At 42.4% G+C, this 18,963-nt stretch overlaps 2 protein-coding genes across 3 annotated transcripts in view; one reads left to right on the top strand and one right to left on the bottom strand.

The window, feature by feature from the left end:
• LOC126563828 (nuclear pore complex protein Nup154) overlaps positions 1 to 18,963 on the top strand; it is a 505,032-nt gene that overhangs the window by 294,672 nt on the left and 191,397 nt on the right. The gene's annotated exons all lie outside the window — the stretch shown is intronic.
• LOC126564629 (protein sister of odd and bowel) overlaps positions 12,737 to 18,963 on the bottom strand; it is a 132,557-nt gene continuing 126,330 nt past the window's right edge. Inside the window, exon 3 of the mRNA XM_050221710.1 lies at positions 12,737 to 12,748. The gene's annotated coding sequence lies outside the window, so the exon portion shown is untranslated. The remainder of the gene's footprint in view (positions 12,749 to 18,963) is intronic.

The raw sequence follows: 18,963 nt of genomic DNA, 5'->3' as shown, positions 1-18,963 counted from the left end.
AAAGTAAACATCTTTTGAGCAACTCACATGGTGAACTGGCGCCGTCTTAACAGCAGGATGCATCCCTTGCCAGCGCCCGTAAGCAACCATGATCCGTATCGAATCGGTCTACCGAAACAAGCAAGTACAAGAAGCGCGCAGGAATAGCTCTTCTTAATGTAATTTAGATTAAAATTTGATTCGCTTTCCATTCGGACGATGCGAACGAAGCGAACGACCGTTCCAATCAAATCATCATTCTTACCATCGATACGATACGTTTCTCACCGCTTATCGTGATCAGAACACGGCACCATCCATCGCCAGATCCCTGCTTAGCAATCATTAACGCAATGACGCAGCGTCTGCCAGATTTTCGGGAGCTGTGTCAGCGTTTACTTACTTTACCTGGTGCTTGCTCTTAAGGGTGGAAGAAGCTTGTTTTTTCTTTTATATATAAGTGAAATCTGACGCTTTAGTCTCCGTATGGGTAGAAAATTAAACCTTTGCTGTGTCCCACATATCTGGGGCAGAAGCGCTTTTGGCCCGAGCCAAAACGCTTCTAATAATCCAATAAATTAACGATCAATCTGCGCAAAGTCATGCCAACAATGGCGTCGAGATTCCCCAAAGCGGAGGCTTTTTGAAGCTTAAATATGGTATAACGTAAGCTTTTGTTTGGCAAAAAACATATAGAAGATTCCATTCAAGACAAAGAACAATTTGTTTGCCATTATAACTAGTCTACTAAATTTAAATACATAAACCAAACTAACAATTTAATGCTCGTTACATGCACCTCAAACACAGCTTCTTCCCAACCTTATCCACCGCCTTGTTTCGATTACTACCGCGTATAATGCAACGCTTCGGACATTCAAATTTTATCTTTTAATTACCCTCAAATACTGCTCCGGAATCGATTATGTTGAGACCCCCTAACGTCCCCCTTCTTTTGATGTCCCTTCACATCCCTAAACAATCCCAGCCCCTAAAGCTCAATCTAATTCCCCAACATGAGATGCAAAAAATCTCGTTCGATCCGGTCCAACGTTTTGTTTGCTTTTCGAACGAAAGCGATCAGTTCAGTTGCGTTTAGTGGTAGCCCTCGGGAAGAGAAAACTGTCGACAGTTGGGATGGAAGGGGGAAGTAAATCCAATTAACATTATCTTATAATCTAATCAAAACAATGCCCGATGCTTTAACGTAAATAGAAAAAAAGTATCCTCCTTAACCCTCTTCTAATCGACAAGTCATCGGAAAAGGGCAAACAGTGGCCACAAAAGTGGAAGCCCGAAAATGGAAAAAACCGTTCGCTGATACACACAAACGCACTAAACTCCTCCCAATTGTTTCCCGATTGTTTGGGGGATGGCGAGCTGGCAACACTGGTTTGCCAGTTTGCCGAATTGATTAGCTCTCGAGCCTCGAGGAGGGCATTTTCGAGGACATGGGGGAAGGGCAGTACTCGACAGCGATCGGAAGGCGGAATACAATCTCCGAAACGATTAAGAGTAGGAAAAATCTAATAAAACCAAAATCTAATGTCTATCAAATCGCTTTAATGGTTGGTTTCGCTCTTTTTTCTCTCTTTCTACCTCTATACAGTCACAAGATTGGCCGCAGCCACAGTGGACGAGCGATCGGGGTCGATCGAACGACCGATGGCTACTGTTTGGGTTTGGTTCCAAGCTTGCGCCGCCACGTATGGATGACCGAGCGTACAAAAGCATTTTCCAATTCTGACATCCTGAATACACCGAAACGCGGGAACGTTCCGGTGGATTAGACGTTAAAGGGCAGCTTGGCAGCACCACAGCGCACCACACAGGCGGGGACAGTGGTGTACGGTGTGGCGTGAATAAATAATAGAGCGGATTGATAAATTAAAAAATTCCACCGCCAAATTAATTGCCTCCTGAGGTTGCGGAGTGGCCCAGATGAACGGTTTTTTTTAGGGCAAAACATTGGCTAAGCGTAGCAAGGTAGCCCATTTACTATCATTTGTCATTTTTGTGTCTGTTGCCGACCACTACTTCTGCCACTTGGTGTCTGTTTTCTGACCCTCGCCGAACATATAGCTTTGCATTGATTAGCTTGTAATTTTATTCGCCTTAATTTAACGGACATTGTTTTAATCGGCTAGCAAAGGTAGAAATCGGTAGAATTCATTTAAAAAAGGCTAATATACGTTCATTTTTTAAGTTTATTCGTAAATGTTAGTAACTGATTTCGACAGTTCATTTGAAGTTCATTCGTTTTAGTTCATTATGGCATAATGCCTTGCTATCTATCTTTTCCTTAGCACAAGAATAGTAATATTGCTTATTTTAAGTAATCGTATTTACTACAAAATTTCATAAGCTTTAATTCAAACTTATGTATTCCATCAACAGAATGTAACAACAGACAATGTTCCTTCTCGTTTTCTATTCTCATATATTTTTAAACAGCCAAATTTAAATGGCATTTATTCAACCTCCCATCCCATAAAAAACCCCTCAAAAACGATCCTTTAATAAAACACATTATTTTGAGCGATTCATTGTCCACCTTAAAATGCACTCAGCATTCGCTTTGGCCCCGCCAGTCTCATCACAACGCGACGACCTGCTTCGCGTGGGCAGCGTGTACGATTAAAACTATTAAAATGTCATTAAATATTTACACCATCGCCGCCAACAAATGTCATCGTTCTGGACTGGACTGGGGCCCCCGTTGGTGTGAATATTCGTTTAGCTTTATTCGTGTTTATAGTTTTTTTTTTATATATTTTTGTTCATACACAACTGTCCCCAAAAACGAAGCGCAGCACTGCAGGCATACAGGGTTATAAATTTAATCAATTCGTCACCGGACATTCAGAGAGCTGGAGATCGAATTATATATGTACCGGATGTTCGCTCATCGCAGACCTCCACGAACGATGCATCAGGACAATTAACTAGCTCACAGCATCCAACTGGATGGTCGGTCTGGCATGAGAAATCTTCGCTGCATTCGCGCAATTACTCCGAACAATGCATAAAACCATATCCTTTCACATTCATCTAAACCTCCACATTATCGTTTAACCGGTTCAATCGCTTCCCGTTCGCTTAAATGGTTTCCTTTTGTTCCGCAGCTCTCGCCTCTCGGCAGGGGGTTTTCAATTAGTTTTGCTCCAACAAATCCCAATCCCAACAACCTCCCCCATCGGTTCGCTCTTCTTATTCGCAACAATGCAAAACTGTTGCATGCATAATTTCGCGTTGTTTTCCGCTAATGCTTTTCTCCGTATTATGAGCTGGGCTGCTGTGATAAACGGTTGGTAAGCTTTTATGTAAAAGTGCTTCAAGGTTCAAAGACTGTTTGCAAAGCGCTTGAATCCTGATCCAGGCAAGCACCGATCCACCATCTGTTTAGCCATTTGCATGTGCTTCGTCCCAAAGCAAGCCAAAACTCACTCACTTATTTGGAGCTCAATCACTGTTGCTGGTGAGTTGTGGTTGATGGTTGAGTTGCAAGCAAACGCACCACAAACAATTGACCATTCCAACAGCTGTTCGTAAGCCATAAGTGGATTAGTAAAACAAACATTGCGGTTGCTAAAGACACATTTTGGATTGAGTTTTGCATTGTTGGCTGTAGTTTAATTGTATCAATTAGGATAATGTATGCCATATTGAAAAGCATTTGAACTGGACAGCTCTGAGAAAACGAAGGAAGAAAATCATAATCAATGTTGTTTGTGGTTTTTCAAATCCAGATTTGCCAGTAAATAGATCATGAATGAATGAGAAAGCAGTGGTTGGAATATTATTGTGTTTGAAACGACCTTATAGACACTTTCCTCGCTCAAGATTAACTTCTCCAGTTCTTCTTAAACGGATAACCAATACGTGATATAAATCTAACATTTGAAAGGTTCCAGCAGCAGCACGACTTCAGAATACTGTAAGCCAGACTTTTTGGTCGATTAATTTAATTCTCAGGAGGCAGCTAAGCAAGAGACGGTGACTTAGAGAAGGTCGTCGAGAACTAAAAGATCCTCAAACAGAATGTTATGATGATCATCCCAACATTTTTGATCGGAGGACTTTCAAACGACAAGGGTGATGGAAGTGAGCTTGAACCATTGGTTAAGCCGCCCAAGAAACCTTGCCAACTTAGAGGGTCATCTAGTGGTTTACCTAGTAGTCCAGGAATATTATTGTTTTAAAGTCGAAGTTATAATAGGACGCTTGATAGCGTCCATTTCCTCATAGCAAGGCTATGAGGCTCTCTAAACCTCACTACAAAATAAATCAGGGACGTACAGTTGCGTATACGGTCCAACATGAATATCACATAATCTGCAATTTAGCATCTAACCAGACTAAACACACATAACCTCAAATCGAATAACACCTTCAAACCCACCTCTAGAAACAATGTCTGTTCCTTCGGGCAGCTGGAAGGTTAAATTATGGTACAATAATTTATGAATTTACCTTTCCAGTGCAATTGTCCTCACTACTCTAACCCCCGATCCCAAGTCGATTAACGATGACAGATGAATGTGGTCTGGTCGAAAACCCTAAAAACCACACACTCACCAACCACTTAACCCATTTGAGGTACGATCAGCGTACGAAACGAGATCATTACGGAACAAATATGGAGCACACTCGGTCGTACCATGCTACAGCATTCCCAAGCTGTACGAGCCATCCCGGAATCACGTCTCTGCCACAAACAAGATGAAAATCACTTATCGATCTTTTATTGGCGTACAGCATTTCCCCATTCCCCCGAGAAGGGAAATTTGATTATTTATCAAAACAAATGGCGAAATTATCGCTTATTACACGGGCTTGCCCGGTCCCGATGATTGACCACGTCCACCGACGACGAGGTACGAGGATCTCGTTTGGCAAATCGATTGCGGCGGGCACAGGTGAGAAAACTGGGCAACATACAACCACTGCCAGCGATACAAGGAGGATCAAGTACACACAGCAACAAAAAACCCAAACACAAGATCGCTTATTGATTCCAATGACGCCTGAGGTGTACGTTGATGGTACAGAATCTGCATATCCACGAAGAACTGCTTTACAAAAAAAAAAGGCACAATCGATCGATCGATTCCACCATCATGCGAGATTTAGCACGAAGAGAAAAGCGAACGACTGTGATCGCGGCTCTGAAGAAAAATCAATTACGTGCGTTATGACAAGCGCACGATCCAGACTGGTAGGGCAGACGGTAGAGGACAAGTGTGGACTCCTCCACAGACCACAGGATCCCGAAAAGAATTGAAGCAACAACAAAAAAACAATACCAACTCCGATCGGTCCACTTGGGGCCTATGAATCACCAGATCTGATGATGGCGCTGGACGCGCTGCACGACGACCCAAATGCAAATATGAAAATATTGTGATCAGCTTCATCAGCACAGAATCCCATTAAGCGGCCACCAACACCAGCGCCGGCCACCGAGTCGTATGGGGAGGGCGCCCCCTACGGTGTGAAAGTATAATCGATTTTTCGGTTTTGGACGATTTCATGTTCTCGGTCGAGAGCGGGCGAAACACTCCGTCCCGGGGTCGTGCATGATAAATGATGAATGCGCCCCATTAGGATTAATAAATGTCAAACTCTCCTTCCGAGCGAGCGGGTGGATCATGCCTCCCCATCCAGGAGACACCTCCCTGTCAGCGTAGCCTCCAACTGCTGGTGATCCTCCGCCAAGTAATTTATCGGTTTCGGGTCGAAGCGATCTTCGGGTGGAGATAATTTCCATATCGCTTACAAACCCTTTTCCCTACTCGCGAGCTCAATTTCATTGCCCCGGCTGGGAGCGGGACCAGGACCCGGAGCTCGTTAACAGCACGGTGAATTCCTAATCAAACACGTGTTAACGGACGGAATGGGGCATGTCCAGTGCGCGAGTCAAATCTGGCGCGCGCGCTGTCGGTGATGATGGCTGCCGTTGTTAAAGAGCATCACGTCATGCTGACGAGATAAAGCATTTAAAACCAAACCAGGTAACTAGAGACTTGGTTGGCCAAACACTGGTGGAATGGATGTGTTTTTGCTTTAAATTCGAAAGTCATGCTCCACTCTCTCTCGCACTGTATTTGCTTTAATAGGACGTGCTTGTTGGACGCTTTCTTTCTCCAGGACAATCGCTGCGCTTTTCCTCTTCCTATTGGAAGCGAGGCTCCGTTCATGGTTAAGGAATGTGTGAAATTGAGCCCCATAAACTAGATATTGTTTGTTTAACAGTGAGACAAGGCGTACGACACCCAGAAACTCAATCCATCGAGGCCACCCGGTGAAAAACAAAATCCTTCTACCGTTTTCGGTAGATTGTGCAATTGACTGTTTATAATTACAGCTACTTCACCCTTCGCCTAATCAAACCGCCACAGTTGCCCACCCGAGTATAGGCCGCTTTTGATCTTATGAAGCTTATGATCGGGCGCTTAAATCCATCGACAAACGCCACTAAACAAACACACATACACACTCATACACTACTGCCCTTTGTTTAATCCATACCGCGCGCTTACCGAATGCTATCCGCGGTGATATCATTTCCAACGACCACCGGGCATTACTCATTTCCGTAATGATTTAATTTGGCCACCCGGAATCATAAAGCTTCAGCTGGGGACCGAAAAGCGACCAGCACTGTTTGGTGACCGTTTTTTCCGAAAAAATCAAACGAAAAGTCGGCATCGGCGTTCTGCTTCGTGCGCCGAAAACTGAGGAAGTGCACCATGATTGCTGAGGAGGTGCCGCAATCGCGGAGACGAAACGGCTAGAGCATGCAGGGGAGTGTGTCTTTCTTCCGAAAACCCGCGTAAAAATATGCTGTTCCCTTTGATCTTTCTTCAGAGTCCGGGCTTCCGGTAAGGGTTCCAATTATTATTGTGTGCCGGGTGTGGCGCGGACCGTTCGCTTGTGGTTTGTTGGCGGTGCAGCATCTGGGCTTTGTTTCGGATGGGAAAATACCTTAGGGAAAAAGTTTATTGACTCGACATCGGCAAGGACTTTCGACAGATGGTGCTGGTGGTCAAACTTTGGAATTGGAACCTTATGTGCGTGTGTGGGAGATTACGAATGATAAGCGGAAGGATCTTTAATAATAACGGGATCAGGTCGGGTTTCGCAAGGTCACTCAACTTATGCAACGCATGTCAGATGTTTGAGTTTTATTTATGTTGGCTTTTATTGTTTATTTTTCGAATGTTCGCTACTGGGACTAGTTCTTGCTGCTGAGCTTAATTTTCTGCACATAAACAGCAAGGAGGGTATGGCAGCAATAGGCTTTCTTTAAGCTAATTTCGACTGTTGAATCCTAGAGTTAGATGATCCAAACTGGCGTTCAGTAATATGTCCTTTAACTATAATACAAGACCCTAAGAGGAATGGGAAGCTCCATCGTATCTGATTCGCAGTAAGAGACATTAATCCTATCTTTAAAGGTAATAACTTCTCCCCAGACAGGCTTCACTGATCCTAGGATACTATTTAATCTTTTTGGGGCGGATTTAACGATATGCGGACTGAGTAGCCCGAGGAGGTTTCTCGAGCTCACAAGGGGCTTCAAACTTACAAAGAACTTACCTGACGATCAGCAGATTCGATGTGGCAGGACCTTTGAGAAAACAATCAAGATTCAGAATGCGGCATCTTAGTGATCGAATCTGACACTTTATCCCTTATTGAGTATTGACACGGTTTCGGACAACCTCGGCTCTGAGAATTGCTCGGCAAGAAAGGACCCACAAACGCTTAATCAAGGTGCCTTCTCATGCATTGCGATCATATTGATAATTAAACTATTTTTACTACCGCCAGGTTGTGTCTTGGAAACACTCTTTTACTTGAGCTCATACTGATTTATTATACGTCAATCTCATATTCACCAGGCAGCCGCAATCTTACACGGTCTCATCGAACAGCTCAACCGAACCCTCATCAAATTACGTTATGAAAAGCAGTAAGTAGATCAGCTATGTCCGAAATCAATCGACCACAGCCCGGCTTCCTAAAAACAACCGTGAAATAATATCTCCCAAACACAAATCCACACCTATTTAAGGGTAGCTCATTTTTTCGATTCGTATCGGCTGTTTTTCTGCACGATCGGGCCTTATCGAGCCGGTAAACATTTGCACTACTACAACACTCCAAATCGGGCAATGAATTTCACGAGTCAGTCGTTTTCAAATGCATGCATACATTATTCGTTTACTGCACAAAGCTACCACCCCTTCGCCCATTTAACGCTACTCAAACATGAGGCGTTTCTGCCCACTTTTTGAAGAATGAATGTGAGTGTTGGAATGTGAATTTCGTTTGTTCACAATTATCACTCGGTTGGTAGCACATGAAAGAAACTGTACGGCATTGACGAGAACGTGATGAAAGATCCGTATCGGATCGGTGTTGGCGTTAAGCGTGCGTTTCTTTATTTTTTTTTTTTTTGCTGCGCGATTGGCGTGATACCATCATAACAATCATTGAGTACAACTCGTTGAGCCTTCAAAAAAGTGTTTCGTTTCGGTGGGCTTTGATTGGAAAAAATAAAATCAATTATAGGCGAAATGATAAAGCAAGCATTTGTTTGGCGTAATGTAGATGGTCTCGTTTCGGTTAAGCTTTTGGGATTGTTTAAGTAACAGTTTTTGAAAAAGAACATGTTACGTACGCTTTTGGATAATCCGTATCCAGCTCGAAGCACCAGCACCAATTTTTATGAGTTATTTAAATGCATCCTAAAGTCGTTATGTTTCGAAAATTATTCATAATGAACACAAATATGCTGAGCTACTATGGGTGTGATCGAAAGAACATTTTTGTTTAAATGTATGAAAAATAGAAGACTCTTATTTGTTTCATCAAATCCTTCTTACTGAGCAACACTTGACCTTTACTTTTTTCGCATGTTGTGCATTAAACACCACCAACCAAATCAGGATAATTTGTTTCATGTTTCATTTGCCGTTTTAATTTTGTATCGTTGTGGTAACGCTAATCCACATTGCGAAAAACTCTTAACTTAAACTGTTCTTATCTCACTACAAATTGCCACTCAAACCGACCGTCCACTTCTAGGGTAAAGTTGAAATTGCTGCCAAAAAAAACCTCGCCAGAAAAAAACACCATTCCCAACTAACGAACTTCATTTTCCAGCATCAGTACCGACGCCAGCTTATCCACTGAATCCTGCCACTGTGACTTTTTTTTGTTGCTTTCGCTCTCTGCTCTTACCCTAGCACATAAGAGCAGACTCCCATTGGGTTTGTAATGTACAGGAACAAAAACACAAAAACTCTACCCCATCGTAACACGCTGTTAACACGCTCGTAACCAGTTCATTTACTTCCGAATTCCCGGGAAACGATCAACCCGAAGGCACCCGGGAAAATGCACTTGCAGCCGGTCCCATCCGTCCATCAAACAAAAAGGACGGCTTAATTTGAACACAAAAGTCCAATTGTGGGGCCAATATTTATTAGCCGGCAGCGGGCAGCCGCCCGAAACCGCTGGACAGCCCTAATCATCATAATCAAGTGCATTAAACTCATTAGCGGAACGTGATTTTTATTTTTGGTTTTCCATTTTTCTCGCGTGAGGATCTAATTTGTTGATTGACACACGAACATGATGTGGGGGTACGTACATGGTTTGCGCGTTTTGCCACGTCGTGCAGCGCGAGGGAAGATATGTCTTCGCGAAGGAATATGTTTTTGTATGTTATGATTGATTATATCAGCTGAGAAGGACATGGAAACCTTTCACATGTGAATCATATATGGATTACTTTCGATTTATTTTGCAATATTTTAAAAGACTATTTATTGAACATTATGGCAAGAAATAATCGCATGCTTATCTAACCTTCAAAGTGATTATTTTTATGGTGGTTGCTGGTTCTGTTACATCGCGCTAAGACATTGAATTCGAACACCATTGTTTCCCGGACATTTATTTGATATTACAGTCTACGGATTGCATAAAAGTCCCCTAACGGCACACAACAAATACGCTTAAACTTTCTGCCCGCCCATCGCAGAAAAGAAATGCATCAAAGTGTCCCTACATCCCTGCCTTGTGTCTCCTACATCCCCAGCACTCGATCTATCGTCACGATCGCCTAACCACCGGGCAATCATTAATCTTTCCAACACCTTGACAGCAAAACTTTCGAAACAATGTCGACGATGGAGAAGACGAAGAAGAATGGGAAGGAACCTGAAGGAGGACACACCATTCGCAAACCTTACAACCGACTTTTCCGATCGTTAATTCAACCCGACGATACAACGCGATCAATTTTCTAATTAAACCAGCTTCTGTTCAACCGAAAGCCCGGCCCGATAGCGCTCGCTAACGATGGCTCGAGCGACGCGAGATTAGCGAGCCCGAGGTTGCGGCCGGTGCAGGTCGAACCACAGTGTTGGCCAGTGCCAGCACTGCGGTGCAGCGCTTTCCTAATTCATCTTTTAATTAGATCCATCCAGGTCTCCCTCTTTGCTTGATCTCATTAACTTCGGACTGCCGGCAGAAAGACCGGCAGCTCCTTCTTTGTGCTCGGTGTGTGTGTGTGTAATCGAAAGGCCAAATATTTAAATTAGAAAAACATCTACTCCTAGCGGCCGAATTGAGATGAAATACCACTTTTTAATTGCTTTAATGATCGTTCGATTCGATTGATCTGGCGTTACGAATCGAATCGGGCCAAATATGACGGGAGCGAGCGGGAAGCGAACCGAGCGAGATTTGCTTTACCATTCTTCACGGTGCTTTGAAGCATGATTTTCTGTTTTACATCGCTCGCTTTCTTCTGCTGGGCCGCTTAGGTTGGCTTGTTTACTTTTTCTCTCTCTTTATCGGTGTGTTTTGCTTGTACATTTTGCACGTTTAGCGAGACGAGGTGATTTTTGTTGCATGAGCCTGCTTTATCACGATGGCGTGGATTGAATCAAGAATATGATTAACGAATAGCTAATTATTGAACAAATACCTAACAGGAGTTTCTGATTATTGGGCTCGTTGCGTGCGTGATGTTGTTGGTTGCTTTTTTTTTTTGGAAGCGTTACAAATGAGTTACAGAATAGAAAATTACACGAAACTTTGTCGATAAACGCTATACGAGCAAATGTGTATGATGGATGGCATAGTAAAAGATAATTTATTCAAAATACGATTCTTTGTTTAACGTTTAAGGGCACAGGCCAACAAAAGGAAATACCTATCAGATAGAGATTAAAGCACAAGAATGACACAGAAGTAAATATAAATAAATATATTTTATAAAATTTAATGCCAGAATTCTGTCCCATTAAGAAACAAATTCAAAGCAATACCTGGCCTTACCGTTATTTATGAATAAAAAAGGAAAAAGAAACAAATTAAACAGAGAATTAAAAAGGTAAAAAATAAATAAAAAATAAATCAATTTAACATTTAACGAATAAGAATTAAAAATAATCTAAAAGTCAATCATACAGTGAAAAGTTGATTGATAATTAAATACACAGAGAGTGCTCGAAGCTTCTTATATAAATAGGAATGACTAGCTTGAAAATTCATTAAAAACAAATAAATATATGAAAACTTAAATAAATAAAATACATAATGAAGAAAGAAATGAATTGAATTTTTTATGAACATGAATAAACAAACAACAGTAATTCAATGTGCCCGCCAAAAAATTCAAATTTGTTTAAAAATAAGTAAGACAAAAATACAAATTATAAAATAAGAGTTAAAATCCAATCGAAAGCTAACTTCGTAAAGAGCCTGATTTTCTCAACAAACTACAACTAATTACATTTTTTGTGCTATTCATATCTTCGTTTCAACTCTTGCTCGTGCTATTTTTGTACATATTTTCTCATAATTAAAAAGACATTCCGTCAACTAGACCCCAGCAGAAGTAGCAAGCTCACCGTACGCATTCATCAATCCAAAGCAACCCAAACTAAATATAAATGCTCAATGTAAATGAGTTTTACCCGCAACCGACACTTTAACAGACCCCAACGGATCAGTTAGCAAACGAAAATAGACTCCCAAAAAGTGATTATTTTGAAATTAACCTCCGCGTTTTATTTTGCATGCTCGAAATTAAGTTACCCCACCGAGCACAAAATCACATCAAGTGATCAAGGGGGGATAGGATTTGACACCCCGGGCATGCACCTTGGGTTAGGTTATTGGGTTAGAAAGGTGCCATTTGTCAACTTATCAGTGATCAGAAAGCGACCGAAAGCTTACCGAAACCAGCTCTGAACCGAACGCACAATGGTAGACAAAGGAAAACCCTCTTCTTTTCATTGTAGTTTTCCACAGCCTGCTTGCTACACCGCGCCTGTCTAATTATATTACAAACGAAACGATTAAATAATAATTTGTTTCCTGTTGACATTTCAGTCGCCTGAGTTCGTCATCAGAAAAAAAAAACGTGCGTTTGGTTTGGTTCGAGCACCACGATGAACGCAATTAGGCGACCTCATTATTTCGATAGCCCGGGATCAATTTCGACTGTAACCATGGCTAATGACTTTTGATTACGATACTCTTCTAGCTCGACTAGGAGGAAAAGCGCACACACACACACGCACACTCCAAAACGTCTCCGCACAGGTTTGGTTTTCCATGCTTCCTTTGTAAGTCTTATACAAACAACCGAATAACCGGGAGGGCACATAATTAATGGGAGCTCTACGCTCGTGGCCAACGTCGCAAAAGCATGCCGCTACATGAGACATTTGACGCCACGCTACGCCACACCGGGGAGCTTAATTACAACGCTCCAGATTGGTTTTCTTTCTGGCAGCAGCAGCTGGGAATCCGCGTACCGTACCGGCTAAGAGATATTGAAAGATATGGCACAAAGTTCCATCAGCCAAGGTGCCCGGATGGACATATGATTAAAATATCAATTTCCGATATTAGAACACACACAAAGGCACCACATCGGGCTACTCGTTTGCCGGCGCTTCGACGCTCCATACCCAGCAATTACATGCTTCCACCTCATTTAATAGAAGCAATTACCAGCCAGGTCACCCTCGGTGGGCCGCATCTCCTTCGGCTCCATCGGTGCTGATCGGAATGAAACTTGGGAAAAACTATTACAAAGCCTAGCGCTTCGCAACAATCACTCTACGCGTGTGTGTGTGTGTGTGTGTGTGTAGTTGTGTGTGTGCGAGGGGGGGTTCAGTTTGGGTGGGAAAACTGAGCCGGTTCTCACATTCTACTTTGTCAAATCTCATTCATAGTTGGTTTTGGAGGGAGAGTAGGACTGGAGGACTGTCCTCTTGTGATTGGTCACTTTCTAATGAGAAACAGAGGCATTCAACTTTTGCGCAAGACTCACACAGGATGGCTTTCAATTTCCTTGCTTTTGTATTACAATTCCGCTTAATTTATTTTGCAGAATTAGTGCTGAGTTTGTTGAATGATGTTATCACTGAAGTTAGTCAATAAGTTCCTAAGTAGAATAAGGATCAATTTAATGAGAACACATTTTGGGTATTTTGTCAAATATTATCTAGCCTAATGTTATTGAACATCTATCGCTAGTTTATGAAGTCCTAGCCTTGGACTTCAACTTGCTCCCAAAGTTGCTTGACATCCTATTGATATCCCATGGTTGCTTCTGGTCCAATGTTCTTGTTTCGACAAGAATTTCGAAACACTGACGAGTAAGCATGTCGTTTGAGATCAAATCTTAAACAAAAAAAAAAAACAATTCACTAGAAACCCAAGGAAGTATGGTGCAGAATCGAATTAAGCAATAAATAACCTTCGGGCGTCTCCTTATTTGGATAGCAAAGACACATTTGATAACGGGTGTCACCGTACTTTGCTCTGCTTCGTGAGGTAGAAACAAACATTGAGGAGACGTTCATGCTTTTGCCATGAACCAAACAGAAGCTCAAGGCATGTAGCACCCCTCGAAACGATTGGGTTTGTTACGCTCGAACAATATTGTGACTCCCAGTTCTGGATACGCTCAGTCAAGATGATTTGATGGTACGATAACGCACCGCTCTTATTGACATTTAACAAATTGCATAGGTGCGCTAATGCTCCTCTAGTTGGTCTACTGTGTGTTTATTGCGTACGGAAATGTCTTCATTAGGTTTAGGACACAAGCCGTTTTGAGAGCGGATAGCTCTCAAAGTGATGAAATAGATACTTCAGAAATGGAGCTGAATTATTTATGTGACACAGTCCAATGATTAAATTAAAGCCCATTTTTCCAAACGCAGCTCCAATCGCAACAATGTAAAACGATCGCTTTTCTTCCATCTCTTGCCCCATTTCCTTCGCTAATCAAGCCTCAAACCTGCTGCTACTGCTGCTGTTGCTGCTGACTGACTGAATGGTGCAATTTGTAGCTGTACTTAGCCCGCAACGACTGATCTTGCCGACTAGCGTAGAGGAGGTAGATAAACTTCGGCAACAAATTGATTTAGGTGTCGATTCAATTTAGACTCCAGACGAATTAATCTACTGTTTAACACTTTAGACACCCGAAAATACCCCTACCCAGCTGTAATGGAGATTCTGGCAGAGGTTTCATCAGAGTTCAGCTTCTGCTCCGAAAATCGATCACCGGGTAGAATCGTTTCCGTTGGGCAGCGATGCGATACGAGCGTTACAGTAAGTAACGATCGTCAATTATGGTAAATACTTGTGCCGACTGATCATCGATCGCTTCCACACTGCTCAGTACTGTTGAGGAGTTAGCGCTCACGTGTGTGCAAGAAAATTGCTCAACAAAACACCTTCGATTCGTAAAGGAAAAGTTAATTTCCTCGAGAGCCGCTCGCTTCGTGTTGGAGCAAACGGAAATTGACTTATCTTTGCTCAATTTGGTGGTTAAATCGGTAAACGGTAGTACGCCGCAATGGGTAAACCAGGGTAAAGGTGCGAGGCTCGTAATCAAACAGTGTACATTATATGGCAGGAAAAGTGTTCTGGCTTCTGCAACGCCACGGTCGGATGCGTTTCATCGGCCAAGCCCATCCAAATTGAAGCGTTTATTTTATGACCTCTAAGTGCAACGGCGTGCACCTCCATTCAATCGGATGCACTCGAAAGGTGCTGGCTGTTTGTGGTTAAAGCTTTCGTCACCATGCTCATGCGGACGACATTCTCGGTGTGGACTGATCGAGTGGACCACATCCCGGACCATCCTTTTGTCTAATTGGCTAACAAAATTGAATTCAATTTTCAGCAAGTGCACCACCGGATGCACTTCCATTACATTCACACCGCGGATGTTTCCCCTTCATTTCTTTTTTGCGTCATTTGCCATGATGAGATGGAGTTGCAAGGTTTTGGCCCATTCCGTAAAAAAAAAAATGCTCCACAACCGGAACAGGCAGACGTTGGTAAGCACAGGTTAATGAAAATGGATCACCATCCACCACGGATGCAAGCTTCTTCTGTGACAGGAAAAATAAAACTCTCCCAAACACACAAACACACACACATACACACTCAAGGTACCCAACCATGCTTAGCCGAGAGTTAATTGAAAAGTGAACGGACCTCAAAGCACTCGATCGTCATTCTGCCCCATTCCCCGAGCGTAGAATGGTTTCGCATTCGGATAAAATTATTATTAGCGATAATAAACCGCTTCCACCGGGCCGGACTGGCAATCGGCAAGAATATCTACAGTACGCGACCGTGTGACCGCATCTGTCGTACGATAACCTGTCGTAGTGTCCGTCATCGTACGGAAACATAATTGATAATAAACGCTTGTACGGTGCCTGGATACACGGCTCGGTTTTGATCATCGCATCACCGCGAGGGAACTATAATTTTCAGCAATTTAAATAATTCTAAATAATATAATTTTAAGCGCCGCCCGTGATAAAGCTAATGGTAATGAAGATCGTTTTTTTTTTTTGTTGTGTGGCCACTATGGTGGTTGGTAACACGAGGAAGCTTTTTTATGTTCTGGGATTGAGGTTGGGGTGATTTTATTTTGAAATTAAAAGCTGCAGTAATTAAACCTAGGGAAGGTTTACTTAAAATAGTAGCTGTTTGCTTAACTATAATGCGCTTAAAGTCGTGAGGGCAGTGAATCCAAACTTGAGGAAGCTTGTAGCGGTAAGTACTCGGAACATGATTCTATGAACATCAAAAAATCCTCTCGCGACGATAAAAATTCTTGGAGGGTATGATCTCTAGGTGCATCAGGCTCCTTGGGACGACGAAGTCCCTTCGGTTACGAGGTCTCAAGTAGGACAAGACTTTTTAGACGATAAAGTCTCTTGGCAGACGATGTTTGTTAGATGACGAAGCATCTGAGACTACGAGATTTCGTGAACCTTGGACCGCGAGGCCTCTTCGGCAATGAATCTTCTCCAACTTTAAGGACTCCCTTCGATGAAGGAGACTGTAGAAATTGTGTGTTTACCAAAATTCCAGACAAATCCTGACTTTGGGAGTCTTGAGGTGGGACTATTGGAACCCTTTGTAAGACCCATGTACAAGAAAATCGATAATTATGATACGACAAGGGTCTAGCAACGAAGGGACACATTTGATAACATGATCCTTTAAGTATATAAAGACCTTGGGAGAATCAGATCTATTCGATCTTGAGATTAAGCGTGGAGATTTTGGACATCGACGAAGTCTATTAATAAACGAGGTCTGTTGGACGAAAATGCTTCGGATACGAGCTATCTACTTACTTATATTGGACCACGAGACTATTTCTACTACAAGGCCGGTAGGTCTACAAGTTCCTGTCTTCGAGGAGGAATTTTTCACGATAGATTTGATAGACAAGATGAAGCAGCTTGGACCGCTAGGCCCTTAAATTATGAGGTCCCCTGAACAACTCCACCCACAGTTGAAGTTGATTCTCTCGCCAGCCTATCTCGTAAGTTGCGAGTAATAGGCATAGAGTCAGCCATTCAACTATACAGTTTTAAAACGACAGTTGACTAGCGTTCTGTTGTTAACCTTTCTCCTAAAATAGTGTTCATGTGATATTCATAAATGCTAAGTTATTCATACTCGACTGTCTAATCTTACCCTTTCCATTGTTTACATGAGCGAACGTGCACCATTCTATTCGATTTCTCTCTTCAGAAAAAGTTAATCAAAAATTACAATTACTTTTCGACCGCTTGAAATGCTTCCAAATCCAGTGGACTCGCGCCCAGTGCACTATAAACACAATGCAAGTAAATTTCTCCGAACTCGTAAAAAACTTCTTGCTCTTGGCTTGGGCTGAACCGTCCAGCTGAACTTAATTCCGAAATATCCCCCACCACCACAAAAGGGCGCTCCAGCGCCACACATCTCATTCTAGATATGACTTTACGATCCTTGACAGCCGCTGTCGAGTTAAGCCTCGGTTGGTTCGGTTTTAATTCGCACCAAGATCTCCGACCAAGACACTTTCTGACGCCATTTTATTCGCACTCTCGCATCAGGGATTCAGCTTTTCGCCTCCCACCCTTCGCTTCTACATTAACGCCGAAACGCGGAGCGAAACAAACGATAAGCATTAATTTAATTTTTCCATACTTTAAAACGGCATAAAGATAAACAATGCCATTACGTGGTTTGCTTCATTTTTCTCTGCTGTTGCCGTTCGTTCGCTGTTCGCTGTTGTGCAATATTTCTTTAATTTCTTCTTGGAATTACATAAAAAACGCACCCGAGCACCCTTCCCAGAGTGCCGCCAGAAGAAATCAGCTTTAGAGCGCACTTGGTTCGAAGGAAATGTCGGCGTAATTACGTTAATGGTCGAAGCGAAGCCCTTCATAACATCGCCATTTGCATCAAAAACAGCGTCCGGCAAAAGGGGGTAAAAAAAGGGTTCACGACTAAATTGAATCCGTCCCATGCTTGCCTGGGAACTGTGGTCGGGCATCTCGGGGTACCTGTTTTGCGTAGGACCTTGCCGTCCAGGTGACATTTATCGTCCAACTGTATGTACAAGGCTAAGTCAATTACTCCTACCTAAAGCTTAGTAAGCAAGGCATGCACGTGAGTTGAGGTAAGAAACGAGGAGCACGATTTGTCACGAAGAAAAAGGTTAGATTCGAGAAAATTTAATAACGTAGCGCAATTTCCATTACATACCAACCACTAATGAATGATAAATTTAAATTAATTACTTCCAATCTCGACCATCAGCACCAGGCGTGTCATTGCGATTCTCCTCTCTACTGCGAACTCGTTGCGGTCCTCACACTGACCCTCGAAGTCCTTAAGGGTCGGCTTCTTGGCATCGCATTGGATTTTTTACTTCCAACCATACTAACAAAAAAACCCTCCATGATTAACCGGTTCCGGAATGATTTAACTTGGCGATGTATTTGCCATTATTATAAACCTTGTTTTGCCACTTCTCTTTACCTCGGAGGTCTCAGGTTACGAACCGATCGGGTTATTTATGCATTTAATGTTTTACATGAACTCCTTCTCCTACTGTGTACGCATCATAAATACATTGCACTAACACTACTTTATATATGCTTACTTATGCGACAGAAAAGTGGGCGGAGTTTAAAGACTTTTCTGGTGGGGAGAAACATGCTTTGCTGTCAGTTCAGATGTATTTTCCTCCCCTTTTTTAGTGTAGTTTTTTTTTGAGAAACCTTTTTGGAATTATTTTTTTACATAATTGTATTATTACTCATTTTACAAATATTAACCTTTCTGTAAATTTTCCCAATCATAATAAACACTTTACGCTTTGTTTGTCTGACATAAATGATTTTATTAGCCCTTTTTATTTCCCTGATTGGTTCACACATGTAAAATATACCCTTTTTGCGAATAAAGAATAAAACAATAGCAAACAAAAGCCCTCTTGGAGGATGAAGACATAAGAAAACAAAACTGAGCGAACACAATTGAAAACGCTTCTTTCACTCGCACGAGATGCGTCCAAAATACGGTAAATTATGTCGCTAAGGCGCCCCGAAAATCTCAAGTCCCTTA

Source organism: Anopheles maculipalpis, chromosome 3RL, assembly GCF_943734695.1.
Source record: "Anopheles maculipalpis chromosome 3RL, idAnoMacuDA_375_x, whole genome shotgun sequence".
Taxonomy (NCBI): Eukaryota; Metazoa; Arthropoda; class Insecta; order Diptera; family Culicidae; genus Anopheles; species Anopheles maculipalpis.
Note: the sequence above shows the minus strand (reverse complement) of the source record. Positions and strands in the feature narration are given on the sequence as shown.